Raw genomic sequence first — 21319 nt, 5'->3', positions numbered from 1 at the left:
CAGCACCTGTGCATTCTGATGAAAGAACGCGTGACTCAATCTTGCCTGCTCAAAAATGTCCGGCAGTGTTTGCGAAATGGGCATTGTCAACCTGTCTGCCCGAGCATTCCTTTCTGCTAAAAACCCCAGAAGTGTTGTGTGCACTCTAATGTGCATGATAAAATATTCTCTTTCCCTGCTCTCTAGCAATGTTTTCAAGCTTGCCAAATATGAGTATAAAACCTCATTACTGACTTCTTTCAAGAGCGAACCCTCCAATTGTTTGACCACACCTGCAACATATGCGGAATCTGTGACCAGATTGAGAGGTTGTTCAAACAACTGAAACACTTGGACAATGGCTGCCAACTCCACGATTTGTGGAGAGCCCTGGACCGTCTTTACATCTGATTCCCAATCCCCTGTCGTTGAGTTTCTCCACGTGATCACCGACTTGTGTGTCTTCCCTGAGCCATCAGTGAACACTATGATCCCGTCCAAAGGTTCTTCACTTATTCTTGGTTTCGCTCTGTAATATATGTGATTATAGAATACTGCAATCCACATGTGATTGCAGTATTCTATGCTGTGGAAAATGGATTGTGCAAATTTCCGGAAAAGCTAACAACGCAATTAATAAGTCTTTCGATTGTTGCATTGCCCAATCGAAATAGTCTTGCTTCAGAGGTAATCTGATGACTGAGAATTCCCATCCTGCCATTGTCAGCAACCTCGTTCTCGCCTTTATGATGATTTGTGCTGCCATCTCTAAATCCGTGAGAATTGTCTTTGAAGGCCTGTATGATAGAAAAATCCACTCTATGATTATCAAAGAGTCTTTTTGTGATTCATCCCATTGGAAGATCAAACCATGGAACTGTGTGTTCTTCCCCAGCACTGTCAACTGAAAAGGCAACGATGGAACAAATCGATGTGCCTGCCTTTTCTGTATTGCGTCTGTGACTTTCTCCAACTTTTTCTTCGCTTCTTGCGTGAGAGTGCTGGGAGATCGAATGTCTGTGTCTCCTCTCAAAAGATCGAGCAACGCTGGAATGTCGCTATTTGTGATTCCCAAAACTGGCCTCATCCAGTTGATCTCTCCCAAAAGCTGTTGTAAATCATGCAAATTGCTGATCTTTGTGCTGACCTCCATTTTCTGAGGTTTTATTGATTTCTCTGAAATCTTTCACCCTAGATATTTCCAAGGTGCAACCTCTTGAATCTTTGAAATGCTGATTTCCAGACCTGCCTTTTGCACCTCTGAGATCACACAGTCACGAGCTTCTTGCAGCTCCTGTTGTGTTGATGCTGCAATGAGCAAATCATCCATGTAATGAATGATCTTCACTTTCGGAAATTTCTTCCACGCTGGTGCCAAAGCTCGTGCCACGTACCATTGACAGATCGTCGGAGAATTTTTGAGTCCTTGTTGAAGGACCACCCAATGGTACCGCTGCAGAGGCGTTTCCTTGTTGATACTCGGAACTGAAAAGGCAAATCTCGGAGCATCATCTGGAAGGAGCGGAATACTGAAGAAACAATCCTTGAGGTCAATGACCACAAGTGGCCAATCTCTGGGAATCATTGAGACAGATAGAAGTCCCAGCTGAAGTGGTCCTACGTCTTCTGTGACTTCGTTGATCTTCCTGAGATCATGTAACAACCTCCATTTGTCTGATGGCTTTTCCTTGATGACAAACACTGGAGAGTTCCAAGGGCTATCTGTTGGCTTGATATGTCGCTTCTGCAATTGTTCTTGGACCAGGTTTTTCAAAGCACTCAACTTTTTCTGCTCAAGGGGCCACTGATCCACCCAAACTGGATCATCTGTTTTCCATGTCAACTTCAATGTGGCAAGTGCCGCAGTGACCCCTATTAAAAATCCACTTCGATCTTCGCGCCCCATTGTGCCAAAAAGTCTCAACCCCAGACTGTGATCGGCTTTTGGACGACAAAAGGACGAATGATCGCCGTCTTGTCTCCTGGTCCCGTGACAATGATGGACAAACTCTGCAGACACAGAGAAGCTCCCCCTATGCCTGAGAGAGAACCCAAGGGCGCGACCAAGCTCCAACTGCGTGGCCAAAAGATGTACGATATTACTGTGATATCTGCCCCTGTGTTGAGCATATCTCTGATTGCTATTGTCCTGTCTCCACATGTCAATTGGCACGTGAGTGTGGGTAGATCTTGGCCTATGTGCTTCACCCATGCAGTATGTATCTCAACATGCTCTTTCATAGGAAACCCTTCTTCATCAAAGATTGACATGACTTCTCCAATGGCGTGTGGCGGCAAGGCGAAAGCTCTCGCAACCACAGTATTTTCCGGCACAGTCAATGGTGGACGAAGCGCTCTTGTCAGAACTGTCAATTCTGTGTTCTTGTCTGCAGAAACAACTGTAGGATAAACAATGAGTCCAAGAATGCTGCATTTGTCTTGTCCAACTATCAAGAAATCTTGTTTTTTGTATGAATCTCCGCGGATACTCATTGGTATCTCTGCTTGATTTTTGTCTAGAAAGCATACTAGTTTAGAAGCTGCAAATGCACACTGTGCCCCTGGTGGGAGGAGGTCTGGGTCGCTATGGAATCGACTGAGGGTTTTGCTGAGGGCGTCTGCTTGTCGCTCACTGATGGTTGCCCTGTTTCTTGTGTCACCGCCAGCACTTGTGTCTGAGCGCGCTGGCGATTTCCCGCGCTCCTTCTCCCATTTCCCGGACACAGTAAAGGATTTCCTTCCACGTCTGTCTGAGAATAGCATTCTTTCACAGAGTGTCTTCCTCTTCCGCACCGTGCACAATTGGCCTTTCCGCTTTTTGTGCTGGTGCTGGTGTATGTGTCTGTGGACAATTCTTTCTCATGTGTCCAAACGCCCTACATTTGTAACACTGTCCTCCTGGGGGATTGCTCTTCTTCTGCATTGTTGCAAGAACTTTGTTTGTGTTCTTGTTCTGTTGATGAAGTATTTTTTCCAGCATCTTTTCCAATGCCTTGTCTTCTCATTGTGTCTCTGAGTGTCCCTTTATCTGTTCTTCCCATTCCTCTCTTAATTCGTTCTTCACAATCGATGCGACATGCTGAGGTGTCCCCACCTTGCTGCATGCCTCCGCCATCTCTGCCAAGGATGGCCGTCCTGGCATGGCACTAATGACCCGTTGACAATCTGGGTTGGCATTGCCAAAAGCTAAGCTCTCCAAGAGAGGCCTCTTCGCTTCCTCAATCGTCACCTGTCGATCCACGGCTTGCGTGAGTCGATCGATGAACGACATGAATGGTTCTGCGGGACCTTGCCTGATGCAAGAGAACGGAACATCCGGAGCTCCTGTTAGCGTAATCTGCATGATTGCCATTCGCCCTGCCTCTTTGATGTCATTTAACACTCTTCATGGAAGCCGCACTGCTTGTTCCCCTGGGTTGTCATCCGGAGGATCTCCTGCTAACTGCGCTTCTGTGAGATTCGCGTTTGGCCCACCTTGGTATCTATTTCGCAAGTCTGGAAGATACTTTCTCCATCTTTTTTCCCAGACGAGACTCTGTGTGTCAGTGAGAATCATTGCCACAATGCTTCGAATATCATATGGCATAAGGTCATACGTGGTGAATGTCCCTCTTAATAGTTGTTTGAAATATTGTGAATCCAGCCCAAAAGTTTGAGCCACCTTCCCTAAGTCTTTGAATGTTTCGTGACCCATCCTTTCCCATCTCGGGTTCTGTCCCTGGGCATCATACGTCACCGGCATTGTCAAATCTCCTGAACCCAGAAATAAATGCATGTCTTTTGCCAATGCTTTTCTGATGCACTTCCAATCCATCGTCTTCACCGGCTGTTGAAATTCCTCCTCTGGAGACTCCATCGGTATTTGCATGAACAATGGAGTTGTGGAGGTCATCAGTGATTCGTTGTACCTCATTCTTTGCTTTGATATTTTCAGTCTCGCTTCTGAATCCGAAAAGGAAACTTGAGGATCCTGTTGATATCTCTTTTTGGCTGTATCAAAAGAATGCAAGAAGCTTTTTGCCGCTTCCGCTGCTGACAGCATCCATGCGGGAACACCTTCCGATGTTGTAATCCATATGATGTCAAGCATAGAGATGATAGACTGCTGCAAGCGTTGGTTGATATCATAAATGAGGGAAATTAACTGTAGGGCATGGCACTGAGTTGGAAATATTCGTTCTCCCCACCTGTAGTTTTTTTTTCCAAAGTCTGTGTACGCTCTAGTTGTGTGATTGCTGCTTTGATTGCTTCATATTTAATACAAATATTAAGGAAGGGAAAAAACAGGTGTGAGGGGATAAGACAGGAAAATTACACTTTTTAGTATTATCTTTTTTCAAAACCTTTCTTCAGAGTAGATTTGCCCCCTCAGGCATGAAATGCAATAGTACTCCCCTGAAAACCCTAATACTCTATTTTAAACAATTTTCACATTGCTTATTCTTCCACCCTCTTCACTGAAGCATGCAGTAGGATTCAAAACCTGAATTACCAAGCAGTTTTGAACCAAACTGCCAAAGCTATGGGGATATATTCTCATCCATGGATTTGTCATGAATATTGCAGTCTTTGTTATATTTGTCATTTATTCCGATTTAATACTTGCAGCCAGTACTGCTTCCGTCATAGGTGTTTTGTTCCTCCTCCAAACAAACGCTCCCTTGCCCTTCTGTTCTCCTGTAGAGGAACATCTGGGAGGCTGGGGTTGGACTAGGGCATCAGTGAACACTGATGAAGTTATTCACAACTTAGATACAGACAGAAACACCCAAATTAAAAAAGAGCCCCTGAGGAGGCATCCCAGACCATGGGATGGCATTCTCTCCAGCAGGCTTGGAACTTACCCAAGTGAAGTACCTGAATTATGAGCCTGGTCTTTCTAGGCCCCATGTGTTCAATGAGGGCAGAGTCTCACTTCAGAGCACTTGGCTTTCTTTTCACGAGTTATGCATCCCCTGATGGAGTACTGACCTGTTTGTGCCAATTATTTGAGCTTTGGGCTCCAACCTCCGACCCATGGAGCCTCAGTCAGGTCTCCAAAGCAGTACAAAGCTGCCTTCTGAGATGCCTACATCTGCAAGCAGCCAGAGACTGTTGCAGAAAAGTCCACCCAAAGACTCTAAAATTCCCAAAATATCTAGGAAGGCGAGGCAAAATTGTCTGAGATTTAAAAAAAAATTAAAACAGTACCCTGAGAAGGGTGAGCATGGAATGTGGAGTGGTAAGAAGAGTTTGTGAGGCAGAGGTGGCTGTCAGAAAGCAACTAGGGTAAGCAACCCCCTAACATTAGCAGTTTTCCATACATACCTCTTTAATGAGAGTCAAAGTTATATATGATTTTGCTTTTAATAATTGAAAAAAAAAAATAAAAAGCCATGTTGGAGGCTCAGAAAAGCTAGGGGATCTAGAACAAGGAAATGAAGATTCCTAGGGGATAGTTATCTCATTGAAGTACTAAAGAATACCCAAAAAAGTGCTGACTGCTCTTTACTTTTCTTCCTCTTGCCTACTATTGAAATGTGTTTTGCAGACTCTCTAGAAACATTTGATTGGATTCTTTCTCACTGTCTATTCCTTAAAATTATGCAAGTGTCTCTAACACAGGAATTTTACATTTTGCTCATAATCCATCAGTTCAACTAAAAGTTTTTCAAACTTCACACTAAATTCTGTAATTTAAAGGTAAACCTATCTACTGTAACTAATTAAGAATTCTGTGGAAAAAAGGACTTCTCTAAGACAACCTTGAAAATTTTCTTACCAAATATAAGATATAAAAAACATTCTTTGTGGTGGCTTCATGCCTGTCTTGGGCTTAGCCTGCCTTTTTGCCAGTTTTCAGGATTCTTTGATATTCTTCTAGTCAGCAGTTGAAGGATAATATCTCTGCTACTGAATACTGCTTGTACTGAATCACTCCCTCTCTACTAAGAAATTTGCTTAGGAAGAGAAGTCATTAAAAAAAATAATATATTCCTGCAAGTGGTCCAGATCAGAAAGCTTTTCCCTTTGCTGTCCTTTCCATGCAAAAGCTTTCTGGCAGTGCATAACTAATGAACAAGCAAACCATGAAAACTTCTAATTGCTGCTATTACAGAATGAGAGCACTTCTTTTCACTAATGTTTAATTTTCAGAATAGGCTCATATGGCAAGGTAAGGGCCACCTTTAGTCCTGTGCAATGAAGCTTAGAGGCTGGTTCCCTCAGATAACAACAAATTTAGCCAGTCGTCATTCAGGTATATTACAGGGAGGAAAGTACTAACAACAAAAGCTCCATCAGGCCTTGAAAGAAATGTTCAGATTAAAAGGGTGGGAAACTAAAGACCCTCCTTTGTTTTAAGATCGGTTCCTATGCTGTAGCCAAAGTTTCAATAGATGACAAGTTTAAAATCTCTCTTTTGAATGTTTCCAACCCAGATCAGCTTGTACAGGAGTAAATTATTTTTATTGTTAGTCTTTCCTTGGTGCCTGTGTGGGTTTTGTGAAAAATGTAAAAGTAAAAAAAAAGTTTTCTCTCAGAATTTTAAATTATATTTTCGTTACAGCTATTTATAATATAGCAAAGATTTTATTGAACAGACAGAATTTTAAAAGGCATAATAAATTATATTGAAGAACCAGATTTTTTCTTGAGAAAGAGACAATTTCATCCAATAAACATATTTTTTAAAAGGCATGTTACAACAGCAACTGCAACATGTATGTGATGTGATGTTAAAATTTGTCTACTAGTAGCATAATACAATGTGTTAGCAGAGCTCAGTGTGTGGTCTTAACATTTGTAAAGAAAACAGCAAGATAAAGTCAAGCTATTGACTTAAAAGGAATGGGAAATTGAGTTTAGAATGAAAAATAATGGTTTGGGGAAATAATCAGGATTGGGTGGAAAGAAATGTGGAATGTCCTGAGAATGAGGGCTTCCAAGGGACCTCTTCAGCAGGAACACTCACTTGTTTCCTTCTCACAACAGCAACCAAGTAAGGTTTGCTGTGGACATCACTGGCAGCAGCACTGTCTCTAATTCCCACAATTAAACTAATTCTGCCTATTTAATACACAGATGTGTGTGTCAGAAGCACTAAAATGAAATAATGCAGCAAAAAGAGTCAGGGGGTCAGGTTAAACACATGGGTCTTCTCTTCCTTGCATGAAAACTGTTGAAATAATTGTTGTTCCCTCCACTCACATTTCAGCTTGGCAGAGAAAAGAGCCCTTAAATCCTTGTACACTGAACAGTGTAACCAACTACCTCTCATTTACAAAATCTTCTTTGTCAAACACCCTAAGGATAATTAAAACACTCTTAATGTGATTTCAACAGACACATTCCCTGGTGAGAAATACTTACACTAAATGTACACAGAAAATTGATTTCTGAAGTAGTTTTAAGAAAAGAGAGAAATCTAAGCCTAAATTAGAGCAAACTACCTAGCTTCCACACTAAACAATATTTTTTCCTTCAAGTTGACTGACTTTTGAAATGCTGCACTTGAACTTTCTACCTTCCCCAGCTTTGAGTTTTCCAAGCAGAGTTTCTGTTAAGTCACATCTTGTAACCCCAAACTTGTTAATTTAGATTTCTAATGAAGTGTCCTCTTTCTTACTTCTCCCTTTCCTCTCCACTCTGAAAACAAGCATAAACATTTTCAGTAAATAGAAGGCTAATTTAGGAAAGAGAATGGGGAGCCTTACAAATAAAATGCTAGCTCTAGTTTTTCTTATTGAATTACCTTAGTGTCATAGATTAAATGAGGATGTGGTCTGTTTTTTAAAAGAGCACATGCACAGGTGAGGCGAACAACTAAATGTTGATTTTTTTTTGTTTTTGTGCATAGATCACACTATGGAGGTGACAGTCACAATTAACTCCTTGTGCATCAGAGCCTCAGGAGGGACTGCACTGTCCCTGAGAGTCTCCTTCTGCAACATTAAGCCAGCCTCTGCCACTGCAGTTTTCCAAACACTACAAATCTGGAGGATTTGTAATTCTCCAAAAGAAAAGTTGGCATCTGAGTTAGTAGCGTTTTAGAAAAGGAAAATTTCTAGAAATGTGTATTTTGCTCGGAATCAATTGGATATCTAATATTTCTAACTGCAGACTGAAAAGGTTCAACCTCCAACCACTCTAGGCACTAATAAAGCTAATTTCTGTGAACATTCTTCTATTTAATCACACAAGTACCCATTAAAAATATCACTTCTCCTATTGCATTTGCGAGAATAGTGTAACCAGAAAGAATGAGAAATTTTGTTTCCAGAAATGCACTAAATGCCTACTGGAAAAAAAAATCTAATATGTTCCAAGTCCCATTAAGATACCAGAGAAAAATAAATAGATAATATATGAAAGTGAGTGTTTATCAGGAAAATATATCTTAATGTATATGCCATTTCAGCTATTTGACTGCCTCCAATTAAATGTAGCTAAGCAGGTATCTCTTTCTTTCTGATGTCATATTCTTTCCCTAAAACAAATGAATTGGTTGCTGTTGCATGCAGCATTTTGTTTGACTATGGCCACATTATCAGGCAGTGTTTCAAACCATAAACATGCAGCATAATGCAGTGCCATATATTCTGATAAGGAAGTGCACTTAGGACCAGGGGCGTGCAGCCCTGCCTGTGCTGCTGCACAAAGGGCTCATGTGAAACAGATCCATAAAGGCTGGAAAAAGAGCAGAGCCAAAGGCCAGCCCCATTAGATCCACTGAATTAATTCCTCTCTTCAGAATAACGTTGGTGGGGTGCAGAGCACCACAAACATACAGGATGTCAGGACTAAGTTTGGCCCCACAGTTCAACAGCGAGCTCAGCTACTTCCGCCCTCATTCACTGCTCATGAGAGACATATTAAAAACTGAGGATTTAGTATGAACTCTCAGCTATGAGCTTCTCCTCTTTTACGCTGTATTTTTCTTACCTCACTTCAGAGAGGTGCACTGCCCTTCAATGAAACCTTTTGAAAAATACCAGTAGTTATTAAAAACACCACTTCACCCAAGAGTTTCAGGCGCCAAGCTATCTGAATGCAGTTCATTGCTTACATTTTTTTACAAAGAAAAATACACACATGTGCATATGTAGCAACCCCATCCATGTACAACTCCATGTAAAGTCTCCTTGATACTAGAATGTAGCAGCTCTTAGCAGGAAGGAAGAAGCTGCAGCACTAATTTGGTAAAACAGAGTTGAAAGCTAAATTTCAGCTTGGATTTTCCGTCATAGTGGTATTAATAGTGAAGGTTGTTTTGGAGTGGGACAGAAGGGAGATTTGCTTGTTTGGTTGTCCCTTTAGCAATTGGGGATGAAGAATTTCCCAAAGAATTCTGTATTTTTGCAATTGATCTGACAGAAAAATAACTGTACTCTTATAATGCAAAAGATAGGCACAACTCTGCAGGGGGCTTTGAACTGTTTGAACAGCTAAACTTTGCTGGCTTTGTAAGACAGCCAACAAGTGTGTATTGGGCACTGCAAACACAGGATCTTGAGTCTCGAGCAAAAACATCTAGTCAAAATTCTTTCAAGACTTTGAGCATCGAATTTGAAGATTTTCAGGAAGAAGTATTCATAATACCTTGAGTATTTATTTGTATTTACTTTAAAATTAATAGACATAGCCTCCTCTAGAGCATCTATAGGTTCAACAGGTCATTCTGAGTCACTCTGTGGAGGAGACTGTCTCCAGATCTATACAGCAATTGTGAATCACACTCTTCATTCAGGCACTGAATTTATGTGTCTACAGTTAGGCTGTGTTAACATTGCCATCATCTCTTCCCCCTTCTGGCTCCCAGGATGGTGCTGAGCCATGCTGAGTCCACCTTTTGTAAAGCTGGGCTGAAGCTCTTGCCCTGAGTGTTCAGACAATGGAGCACTCCAGTCCACTGATGGTTATAGAAAATTTGCAGGGATCTCCCACTGCTGTTCAATATTGTCTCTGCAATTGGATTGTTCTCCTTCCTCAACCCCCCAGGCTTGAGGAAAATCAATTCAGAAAACAAAAGGCATCCCTGGCTTTGGAAAGTCGTTAAAGCACAGGCTGCGTGTGATGCAAAACCATTAAGCCTGCACTTAATCCTATTTTCTTGCTTAAATCAGTCTCCTGTCCTGTTTAAGTGCATGTATGGGATCAAGTACCTCCCTGAACACTTGGCTGAATCAGAAAGGATTACTCTTGCATGGTACTTCTGCAAGGAACAGGGGGGATATGATGCTAAAGTTCTGCTCCATTACTGCAAATACCTCCTTGCAATTCCATATTGAGTGAGTGAGTCATGCCTGGATTTCCATACACTGTGCCACCAAGTCCCATGAGCTGCTTACATTGCAGAGTGCTGGGTTTTAACCTGGCATGGTGAATCACCTTCCCTCTGGGAAATGCATGTACAACCCTCTTTATTAGGGAAACAACACTTGCAGAGCCCCTGACAAGCATCATGCATTTGGAGACCTTACTTCCACACAGTCCTTAATAAACACGTCAGATAATAACTTCACATCCTTAGCAAACATGTCAGATGTTCAAGCATTTCACACCTGTGTGACCTTACCCTTTGGAAGCTCAGGGGATGCTCTCCATTTATAAGAAGGTAGACCATGTGCAGCGTATTATAAAATTAATTTATTTTCATATTATAGGGCTGTACAGATGTCTCCAGAACAGTCAGAAGACACATGCTTTGTTATTAATTTTGAGCAAATCTGCAAGGCTTACTCTGAAGGCACTCATATACCCGAGAAATGAAAACAGATGAAAATTATTTGACTTGAGTGTTATTCCACAGCAGCTGAAAAGAAAGAGAAGGCAGTTTGGACACAAGAAGGAGGCAAGAAGGCAAGAAGGAGTACATTTTGTGCATTTTGTGCTTTTCCATCGTCTTTATTCAAACAGCTCTGTTACAGTACCCTGGCTTCAAAGGACAAATTTTAGAGGTCTTCCTGCTGCTCATGCTGATGAGTCAGATATTGTTTGTTTTTTTGACAGAATTAATTGCTTTCTTGATCTCTCATGTCCCTCTTTCCTATCAGAAGCCTAATCATAAAATCCAGAGCCCAGCATTTCCAGCTATTCAAGGTTCATCAGCTCTGCAATTTGTGTTAATGAGCTTGCTTCTTTGAATTCACCCCTGTAATTTTATACTAGCTGAGAGCCTAAGCTCTTATCCATTTTTGGGAGCAGTCATCAACATGTACTTACCTTTAGAGATGATGAGAGTTTACCTTTCTCAGAAAAGCTAATGGCAATTTCCTCAGCTGAGCCTGTTGCACTGCTCAGAAACCCTACAGACACCTTTCAGAATCATGGCCACCACACACCATGCTTGCTGATGGAAGGGTCTGTCCTTACAGAAACTTTTAAAAGAAGCAGAGGGAAGGAAGGAGGGCCAACTTTCCTCACCTTTCAGTGGAAGCTGAGGAGCTAAACCCCTTTGGGTATGTTTTAGAACCCAGCCTATATTGTACCTCCCTGGAACAAAATATCCATGCATGGATTTCCAACTGTGATTATGCACTGAACTAGTTGAATGTTCTGTTAGCTCGAAGTCAAGGCTCAGCTTCCAAATGTCTTGTGTTTGCATCTGCACTGTGTGGAATCATACAATTAGTTTCCCTGTGTGTGGGAGTAAGAGTGGAAGAGGAAGAGATTTGATTTACTGCATTGCACATAGCATTGCACCTGATGTCTAGATCACCCTGCCCCATCATCTCCTCTTCCTGAGTCACAAGTGGAGCTCATCAGCTCAGGCACTTTGTTTTCATCAGTAGTACTCCTGTCCCTCGGTAATAACCAAATTATGAAAAAGATTAACAGCCTCCTGGGATTTAGACGTTGAAAAACAGCAAGGATTTTGCTTCATGGAGGCTGCCCTCAACCGTCTTAGCCTTCACCCTCAGTGAAAGGTGGAGTGAAATTAACAACAAATTTGATGGAGTGGAATTAATAACAATTCAGTATCTCATGCATTTAATTCTTATCTCTATCACTTGAATCTACACATTGTTTGCAAGATTTGCAGATCCTATAATGTGTGGGCATATGATGGTTCTCTTGTTGGTTCCAAAGCAGATTTCAGACAGTAACTAACCTGAAAAAAAAAAATAAAAATCCTCAGGACCCGAAAGCTGTAAAACAGCCAAAGCTGTTGGATTTGAAACAGGACTACCCAGCTTAAAGGTAGTGGCCATTGTCCTTAGAATTGCCAATAATATACACTAACAAGCATGGATATATCTCTTCATAAATCAGGGGAAAACGTCTAAAGGTAAGCATCACTAACTGCTCTCTTGAGTAGCATTAATTTTCCTTTGGTGACAATGCTTCACACATTTTTGTAGACAGCAAATGGAGACCAGAGTGGCAGAGCCCTCCTGTTCCAGCAGCTGCCATGGTTTTTAACTTTTCCCAGCCCACAGGTGGCCAGGAGAAAGACCACAGAATCATAGAATCATGCTGAGTTGGAAGGGGCCCATCAAGATCATTGATTTCAAGCTCTGGTCCCATGCAGGACATCCCAAGAGTCACATCATGTTCCTGAGAGCATTGTCCAAATGCTTCCTGAATTCTGTCAGTCTTGGTGCCATGACCACTGCCCTGGGCACCTGTTCCAGGGCCCAGCCACAAAGTCTCAGAGATAAATATGTTTAGCAGAAAGATTTTTGAATGTAGAATCTGAAGGAGGAATAGAGATGGAAGCAAGTTTTGATACAGAACAAAAGAATTGCTGAGCCAGTCTTACTGGATAACCAAGAAGGCAAAGGATATGTTATGTTAGTTCGAAGGGGTTTTTATGACTTAGAGCAAAGGATAAACCCACCTCAAACAAGAAGATGTTTTTACCAAGCAGAAAGAAAGCACAGGCAAACAAGTCAACAAATGTTACAAGTAGAAAAAAGGTTTCAGAATTTTCCACTGCAAGAAAAGTGAAAAACAACTTCTAGCTTAAAATGTAATGTACTAACTTTTAGTGACTGGAGAACAGTAACATGAATATGGTAATTATAGTAGTTATGATAGGCTATAGATAATAGTTAAGGTATAGATTGGTTCTACTGTATTAAGATGCTCAGCAAAGACAAGCATATAATTTATTGTAACCAAAAGAAAAGTCTATAATGCATTGTAACCAAAAGAAAAGTATAGAATGCGATGTAACCAAAAGAAAAGTATAGAATGCATTGTGACCAAAACCAACGGGTCTCCAGGCCTGCCTCCAGCTGGAGCTGACAGCTATAGGCACAGCCTCTGTCACCCACGACCCTGCACTGCTGTAACCTCTTGCATGGAATAAACTGCATTTTGAAGAGTCTCACATCCCTCATTTTGGTTCTTACACAACCTAAACCTCCCCCAGCTCAATTTCAGGCCATTTTTTGGCATACTGTCACTGGTGTCAGAGAGTGAGCAGATTGGAACCTGCCCCTTGCAAGGATGTTGGAGCCCTAGTGAGGTCTCCTCTCAGTCTCCTCCAGCTGAACACACCAAGGTCCTCAAAAACTCCTCATCTTCAGGCCCTCCAACATCCTCATGGCATCCTTTGGTCTCTGACAGTTTAATGCCTTTTTTATGTTCTGATGCCAGAACTGCACCCAATATTCCAGGTGAGGCCGGCCCGGCCCAGCGCAGAGCAGGACAATCCCTGCCTGGCCCGGCTGGCCATGCTGGGCCTGGTGTCCCCAGGACAGGGATGTCCCTGCTGGCTCCAGGGCATTGCTGGCTCGTGTCCTGCTGGCCATCAAACAGGATTTCCAGGACCATCTCAGGTGCAGAATCCAGCACTTTCCCTCATGGAATTTCACACAGGTGGAGATTGTCCAGCCCTTTAATTTGTCAAGGTGGCCTCTGCAGGGCCTCTCTTCTTTTGAGGCAGACAACAGCTCCTCTCAGCTTAATGCTGTTGTCAGACTTCGTGTTCCTTCCAGGTCTGCATTCAGGCCATTTGTGAAGATGCTGAAGAGAACCTGCCCTAAGACGGAGCCCTGAAAAACCCCACTAATGACAGGTGACCACTCTGATGTCACCTGATTCTCTAGAACGCTTTCCTCCCAACTCATGAGCCAGCTGCTCACTCATCACATGATGTGTTTATCCAGCTGTGGGACGGACATTTTGTCCAGAAGGATCCTGGGAAAGACAGTATGGAAAATTCTGCTGAAATCCAAAAATATTACATTAGATGGTTTCCCTTGATCCACAAGGGGAGGTATTTTATTGTAAAAGGAAATCAGGTTTGGCAAGCAGGACTTTCCCCTCATAAAGCTATGCTGGAATTGTTCTTCAGGTGTTTTTCAATACCTCCCAGATAATCTTCTCCATGATCTTACCAGTCAGTGAAATGAGACCGACAGACCTGTTGTTTCTGGGGTTTTCCTTCTTGCCCTTCTTGAAAATCACCACAATGTTCACCCACTTCCAGGCAGCTGGGATCTCTCCAGCTCCTGACTGCTCAAAAATCCTTGAGGCAGGCTTTGGGATGACATTGGCAACTGAAGATTCTCACACAAATCCCATCAGGCCCCACAGACCTGTAGGGATCCTGTTGGAGCAGCAGATCCCACATAAGGGTGAGATGGGAGTGAATTGTTTTTGCAAATGTGGTCTTCCAGCTCAGGGCACTGAAACTCCTGTGTTCCATCATCCATGCTGAAGACAGAGGTAAAGAATGTGTTAAAAACCTCTGCCTTGTCTGTGTCTCTGTTTGTGAGGTGACATTCCTCATTGTGGAATGGGGTAACATTATTTTCTACATTGGCTTTTGTCATGAATATATTGGAAAAAACTCTTGTTAGATGAGCAGTAGCACTTCAGCTAACCAGAAAAATAACACAGGTGGGGGCAGGATCACCTATTGTTTACCCTGAAGAGGGGAAGGCTGAGTCATCTTCCTATACATATCATGTTTAATAGCTCATTGTGCCATCTGTGTGACTGCTGTTCAAAAACCTTCTGATCTGGGGTAATGCTTGGCATATCCTCAGTAGTGCTGCTGACAAATAGGGTTGCCCAGAAGTGCCTCAGCCAGACTGAAATGTTATTTATGATTTTTTTTGGCTTTGGGTAATACATGAATTCCCAGCACTGCTTTCCTCTGCTAGAAAAAACTTTGGCTTTATCCTGATAAACACTCCTGGAACAAGATGAAGCTGGCTGCAGGAAACAGCTGGCAGACAGGATTTGTATGACAGTGCCAGCACTGAGCAGACCAGAGCTGGATGAAGCAAGAAGAAGAGTGAAAAGGGTGCAAGAGACCTGCATGGATGAACAAGGAACTCCTGCCATTATGCAACAGTAAGCAGGAAATACACAGGAGATGGAAGCAGGGTCAGGCCACTTGGAATGAACACAAAGAGGTTGTCAGAGTAAGTGGAAATGAGACAAGGAAAGCCAAGGCCCATCTGGAATTAAATCTAGCCAAGGATGTCGGAAACATGCCAAAATTCAAAAAAGGAAATGCAGGGTCCTGCAGCTGGGCAGGAATAACCCCAAGCACCAGCACAAACAGCTCTGCAGAGAAGGACCTGCAGCTCCTGGGGGACAAAGAGCTGTCCCTGAGCCAGCAGAGTGCCCTGGGGACAAGGAGGCCAAGGGGATCCTGGAGCGCCCTTGGGAGGGCATTGCCAGCAGGTCAGGGAGGGATCCTGCCCCTCTGCCCAGCCCTGGAGGCACCTCTGGAGGGCCGTGTCCAGCTCTGGATCCTCAGAGCAGGAGGGACACAGAGCTCCTGGAGAGGGCCAGCCCAGGCTGTGGGGGTGAGGAAGGGCCTGGGGCATCTCCCTCACCAGGAAAGGCTGGGGGAGCTGGGGCTGCTCAGCCTGGAGAGGAGCCCCAGCTGAGAGGGGCCTCAACCCTGGGTGTCCCTGTCTGCAGGGAGGGGCAGAGCAGGGTCCAGGCTCTGCTCTGTAGGGACAATGGGACACGAGGAATGGGCAGGGACTGATCCCAGGAACTTTCAGCTGGACATGAGGCAGAACTCCTTCCCGTGCAGTGACCGAGCCCTGAACAGACTGCAAGAGAGGCTGTGGAGTTTCTCTTCACTGGAAATATTCCAGGACCTGGACACAATCCTGTGCCACATCCTCTGGGGTCACCCTGCTGGGGCAGGGACTTGGATAAGATCACCCACTGTGGTCCCTTCCAACCTGACCCATCCCGGGATTCTAGGATTCTGTGAATGACTTGCTTTCTTCTGCTCTTAACAGAAAGGCTCCAAGCTGGGAGCTGCCAGCTTCCAGAGCTCTTTCTCTCTGGATGTTGCTCAGCAGCTTCCTTGACATGTCTGCTTTCTGCTCAGGACAGGCAGAGAAACCTACATCCCACTGCTGCCCAGACACAGAATAATCCTCACTGCCTTTGCTGCTCCTCTGCAACAGCAATCTGCAGTTTTGAACAGAGAGGTCCCTCCACTGAGGGGATTTCATAGATTTTCTCTGTCATTGCAATTTACTCAGACTGCCCTTATGTTCTGAAATGTTGGAATTTCCATGTACACCATGGCCCAAATACTTTGGAAAGGTCCCATCTTCCCTGCTCAGCAGACAAAGCTATGGTTTTAATGTTCTCAGCTGCCTTTTGCTTTCCTTTGCCTCCTTCCTATGCTTCCCCACCGTCTTTTCAAAGCTGTGCCTTTCCCAATCTGTTCTACTGCAGTGAGGCTGCAGCACTTCCAGGCTTCTCCTGGAGATTGAGTTACCCAGCTCCTTTCCCACTACTCTCATCTGAATTCCAGCTGCAGCAGGGATGTGCAGGTTGAGCACGATGGTGGGAATTAATTGCCAGTATGGTGCCAGGAGCCAGAGGTGTTGGAGCTCCTCGCTGGGCACTGCAGATGTCCCTGAAGCATCTTTACAGCAAAGCTTGGTCTGTGATAACTTGTCAGCTCTCCTGCTGACATAACTTCCCATGTTACCCTTTCCTAAGTTTCCTCTTGCTGGATTGATATTTACTTTGCCTGCAATTCCCCCAGGTTTCTCTTTATTAAATTTTGCTTTCCACCCGTGTGCTTTGTGCCTTTTGCTTTTCTGTGCTTGTGATTCTGCTGTCTGTTGCTTTGCAATAATTTGCAGCTCTCACCAATTCTAACTAATCCTCCCAAGTATCAAATCTCATTACTCTCTGCTTGTTTCTTCTTCTGAATCATTGATGAGGGTGTTAAAATACAGCAACTCCAGACACCTATCCCTGTGCCATTGTATTATACCATCACTCTCTAGTTTGCTGTATTGTCAGCTATCATTTTGTTCTGGTCGTCCAGCCAACTTTGAAATGAGAATGTTCCTTCCAAGCCTGATTTACATTAATTTATCACAGAGGAATTTCATCAGTGTGTCAAGTGTTTCATTGCAATCCAAATCTGGTTGGTTTTGCTCTCCTGCAACTGTGCCCTCTAGTGCTTTCTTTGGCTTGGATCCTTTCAGAATAAAAACATTCAGAATAAAAACATATCTGTGATACTGCCAGGCAACACTTGTTGCTCACTGCTCAGGGGGTTTTGGCCTTCTGAATTCCTGGTGGTACAAAACACTGTGTGTAATCAGTGTTTCGTTTCTCTGCTAAAACCCAGAGAGTCTTTTCATAGTGACAAAGTTCATCTACTACAATTATCAGGTACAGGGTATTATTTCTTGAGCACAACCTACCACAGGAGTAATATTTTCAAGGAAGCATGGGAGCAGAGGAAAACATGGATTTCAGATGGCTGTTTGGTTTTCATCTTGTTCAGCTGCAAACCCTTAGGTGCATTCCTTGCTGTTTCAGGTAGCAATGTAGGAAAAGCTGGGGTGGAAATGGAGAAAGGCAGGCTGGAAAGCAGCTTCTAAGTATACAAAGCTGGTAAATAGATGTAAATTAAGAAAAGTTTCCCCTTTGCAGCTCACAGCTCAGTTTTGGTTGAAGGGTTTCCTGGTGCTGCTGGTGTCACTTTGTGCATTGCAGCTGGCTGCAGCAAGCCAGTCCCTTCTCATTCTGCTGCTGCTGAACTTGACAGCAGCTGATCTGATGGGAGTGCCCATGCTGTCAGCAAATTCTTCCTGCTGCCCTGGGGAAGCGCCAGCCTCCCCCGGGGCTGCAATCTTTATCAGAAGAGTCTTTATTTCTGGATAGACACGCAGTGCATCAGTGGTATCAGAGTTAACACTGCACCCAGAATCATCACATTTTTGGTGGCAGCTGTCCCCGCTGAGTGACACAGAACTCTTTTAACTGGGCATCACTTTGTCCCCTGGTAGGGACTAATAAATGACATCGTTTTTGAAGTGGAAGGGGAATTGGGTAATGTTTGTTTTTTGTTCTGGTGTGAGAAAATGTGATGTGTTTTTCACAGCCAGCAATAAAAAACACCCTCAGGCCTTATTTTCCTAGTTAGCAAGAAGACTGTGTATAATAAAAACACTGACAGGTGCCTTCGTATTCAGCATGCTGACACACCATGCAGAGCACTCAAGCTGCCTTGAAACTCATGGAACATGTTAAAACATTAAAAAAAATTATACCAAATAATTGGACAATTACGAATTCCTGAGAACATCCTTCATTTTACCAGCAGAAAATTACACCCTTAACTGCAAAGGTGATTTTGATAAAATCAACACTCTGGGCTATGAATTTATCAAGCAAGCAAAGGTTGATTACCATTACTTGATAAAAGCATCAAATTGTCAATAATAATGTATTATCAGCATGAAAACCTCTTGCTCTCTCTACTTAACAAATCATCTTATCTATTTGTGCAACAATTGCAGCATACAAGTTAAAATAGTAGTCTTGATTTCACCATCAGTTAAATGGAGGGAAAAAAACAATATTACTGTGAAGAGTTGAAAAGCTGTTTTGTAATTTTCATATTGCCTTGGGACCTATGGAAGGAACTGCTCTCTTGCAGGAAAAGCACAGCACCTTTTTCTTCAGCTGGTCTAGGCCATATGTTTAATTTCTAATTAAAGCATGACCTTGAAATGAGGATGGCTGCCACCTCATCATTAGCTGCATGAAGTGTTCCCCCTGACTTCCCTAGGTTCATCAATGCCATGATTTATTCCATCCTTTCATATTTCTCGATGGCAAACAAGTTTCCCTCAAGCTGAAAACATTTTTTTCTTGTCCTCTACTTCCCCATTCCTAAATGTAACTCCCTCCACAGTAAAATGGATATAATCCATGGTGTTTTACTAGGCAATGTATAACCACAGACTCATGGGATCACTGAGGTTCTAAGATCCTCAAGGATCATTGAGGCCCCCTAAGATCCTCAATTCAAGCTGTTAAACCAGCATAGCCAAGCCCACTACTAAACCATGTCCTGGATCACCATGTTTATACAGTTTTTAAATCCCTGCAGGAAAGGTAACCCTGCCACTTGGCAGCCTGTCACAAGGTGAAAGGCAGGTAGTGAATGAAAAAAACCCACTTGTAGTAGAGCAGAGGCCTTGTGATCAGAGACAATGTACCATTTTTATTTATGGCACATTTTATGTGTTTTACTTCCCCCAATTTTAGATTTGCTTGAGGTCGAGTACTCGCTCTGCATCACTCAAACATGAACAAAACAGATAAGAATCTTCCTCATCATTAAGGAATATGAAATCAGTGACAGTGGGCAGATGCTACTGAAATGCTGGCATTTAGAGTAGAGACTGCTGGAGCTGGGGCCTTCTGATCCCAAACCCAGCAGGGCCCAGATTCACGGTGCCAGCCAGAGGCACATCACCTCTCCAAACTGATTCCAAAGGGCTGGAATGAGGGGCTCAAAACCCACCCACAGAGCCTGGGGACACCACAGAATCCCTCACAGCAAATCTGCTTGGAGCTGCCAGGACTGAGCCTTGCAGCTGACACAGGGCCCCAGAGCACCTGGAGCACAGCCCAGGGAAATGCTGCAGCTGCAATCTCCCTCTGCAGGAAGAAGGACAACCTCTGCCTCTCCTCAGCTGCCATCCCTCTGACATCAGCTCTGCCGCCCTCTACCTGAGCAGAAACACAATGAAAAAATTTCCTCAACAAACCATCCCTTGTAAAAGTGGGCAAGATCATTCTCATAACTCATTAGGTCTCCAGGCCTCGAAATGTACTGGGAGCTGTGACAGGACTGCAGGAGGGACATTGACCTCCTGCCATGTTGGGTGCAGGGAAAACTTGGGGCTCAATATGAGTCATCAGCAAGTTCTGTTTATTGAAGAGAGCATCAGACACTTATACAGCAAGTAATAACCTTATGAATATTTTGTAAGCCAAGCGATCTATTGGTTAAACTATACCATCAACTCTTCCTCATTCTTTTGGGCCTACATTCTCTATTTCCCACGTCTCTCTGTCCACTTGTTATCATACCCAGCTAGGCCCAAGGACACACCATCTTGCAGGTGCAGGACTTGGCATTAGCCACGGCCTTGTACTTTTCCAGTCTCTAGTCAGCGAAATTCCTAACACTGCCACAATTACAGAAACTGCTGAATGGTTACAGAATTGCCCCAACATCTTCTGCAAACTCCTGGAAATTCTTGACCATGGCTCTGCCTGGGTCAATCCCCATTCAATGTCACTACCAACCATCTGAGTCCACCAATATTCCCTGCCTCCCACTGCTTTCAGCAGGAAAATTGAGTGAAGCTGGCCTGATCTTCCGTGTTCACAACTGGGCCCCACTCTCTGGTCACACTCCTGGCTTGAGTCCATACCCAGCAGAGCCTGTGCTGGACAAGAGAGCAAACCAGAAAAGTCAGAGATGCAGATGGGGAAGAAAAACCTCAAACTGACATTTGAAATAAGCACTCACTCAATAAGAAAATGGATTACACGCCCACAGCTCCACATTTCTGCAGGAGAGAAGAAGGGAAAAAGGAGTGCAAAGAGCAGGAGGGATTGTGCTCACTCAGCTCATTATCATGCTTGGAGCTCCATCTCGTGGGTGCTGGCCACCAGCAGCACTGGCCACTGGCCAGGGGGCCTGGAGGCCACCAAATCTCTTGGGCATCTGAGCTCTCAGAGCCATGGACACGCTTTCTGGTGGCCTTTGAGTTAGTACTTTTTAGTGGCATCCACTTTGCATTTCTCAGCATTAATCTCTCTTATGTCCCTGTTGGAGTCACTAATGGGCAAAGCTGCTGCTCGTCTGGCAGCGCTGTCTGTGAGCTCCTCCTGTTTTGCCATGGCTCAGGGCTGCTTTGTCTCAGCACAGCAGTGAATGGGAAAACATTTGTCATCTTTGAGCTGAGACGTTGCTCTGATCCTTCCGGATGCACCGGGTCAGACTCAGACCTTCCCAAGATTTCCATTCTTCGTATGTCAGCTCTGAAATAGTCCACCCTAAATGTCATGGTGCTGTAGCACATCACCTACAGCCTTT

The sequence above is a fragment of the Melozone crissalis genome, unplaced genomic scaffold, assembly GCF_028551555.1.
Source record: "Melozone crissalis strain CALT ecotype California unplaced genomic scaffold, PUWL_Pcris_2 ptg000005l_1, whole genome shotgun sequence".
NCBI lineage: Eukaryota > Metazoa > Chordata > Aves > Passeriformes > Passerellidae > Melozone > Melozone crissalis.
The sequence above is the reverse complement of the archived record's forward strand: the minus strand, read 5'-3'. Positions refer to the sequence as shown.